This window comes from Poecilia latipinna, unplaced genomic scaffold (genome assembly GCF_001443285.1).
Source record: "Poecilia latipinna isolate Pla-1442-1.1 unplaced genomic scaffold, P_latipinna-1.0 Scaffold1856, whole genome shotgun sequence".
Taxonomy (NCBI): domain Eukaryota; kingdom Metazoa; phylum Chordata; class Actinopteri; order Cyprinodontiformes; family Poeciliidae; genus Poecilia; species Poecilia latipinna.
The window spans coordinates 88649-89913 of record NW_015114472.1 but is presented as its reverse complement, the minus strand read 5'-3'; the positions used below and the strand labels follow the sequence as shown (position 1 = coordinate 89913).

Genomic DNA, 1265 nt, shown 5'->3' with positions numbered 1-1265 from the left:
TTCTAAGCAGGGGTTTATGTCCTGGTTCGAAATTTTGCGGGACGTTTTATCCATTTAGATCTGTGAAGAGAAAAACAAGAAAGGTTCTAGTTTTGAAATTATTTGTTCTTAGGAAAACTTTCAGCAAGTGAGTAATCATCATTTCAGTTTAACTAGGACAACTTCCTGGAGGCGCTGAGCTGCTACTGCCTTTACCGCTCTAATTATTCTGTGAATTTAAAAAAGAAATGTCCACTTTACAATCGGCCAATATTTACAATATTCCTTACATAGAAAACATTTTAATCAAATTGAAAAAACTGACCCTGACTGTATTGTTGATAACGATGATCAACTGGAACAGATGTAGCTGACTTAGAGATATATCTGTACAATTTAATTAATTAGATATTTCTGTACATAAACTGGTTTTGTTGTTTTGTAAAGTACCTTGAGATGACATTTGTTGTAAACTGACATATCATTTTGTAAAATCAATAAGTCAATTGAAATTTAATTTAAATAACATGGTCTGAGTTGTGTTTTAAAGGGATTACATTGGAACCTGATTGTGATCATATGACAGAGAAATAGTGTAGATTGGCTTAAATTAGAGGTGTGCCAATCGATCAGCCACCAATAATAATTGACTGATTTCTGTGAAAAAGTGTATGATCAGTGATTGCCGGTCACGTCTCTTGTGGCCGATCATCAAAAGCTTTCACATTGATCTCACTTTGCATCCTGCGTGTGCAGCTGATCTCCTCTTTCCTTCGCACTGCGCAAGCAGGCGGCAAAAAATCCTGTTGTGTGGAACTATAATTCTCTGAGAGTGAGTGGGGACATTTGCGTGTTGCGGCAGAAAATTACCTCGGGGGTGAAGTGGGTCAAAATATATCAACAAACCGAATCTAATATGACATGTAAAAAACAAGCAGTTGATGGAGTTTGCGTACATCAAGGCCCACTGAAGGAAAAAAGGAGATCCAGAGCAGCCAGACAACAGGTAAAGCAGCACACAACTACCAACACTCACCCAGATTAGCATCACAGTCAGAAAGCTAAACAAAAATCCCAAAAAATAATTTAAGTCTTCGAGCTAACGGTGTAAGACGCTGGTTTTGCTCTCGCTCTTGAACCGCCGCTACTGGTAGTAATATTTCAGACGTAGCGCCGCTCAACCTCCACCGGACAGTGAACTGTCACACAGAACTTCTACTTAAAGCTGCAGTATGCAACTTTAAAAAAAAAAAATTAGATATATATTAGAATATGTCTAAATTAGG

The 1265-nt window shown here is 37.7% G+C and overlaps 1 long non-coding RNA gene across 1 annotated transcript in view; it reads right to left on the bottom strand.

The window, feature by feature from the left end:
* Positions 1-3: 3 nt before the first annotated feature.
* LOC106934777 (uncharacterized) overlaps positions 4-1265 on the bottom strand; it is a 29285-nt gene continuing 28023 nt past the window's right edge. Inside the window, exon 2 of the long non-coding RNA XR_001421762.1 lies at positions 4-60. This is a non-coding gene — a long non-coding RNA (uncharacterized LOC106934777). The remainder of the gene's footprint in view (positions 61-1265) is intronic.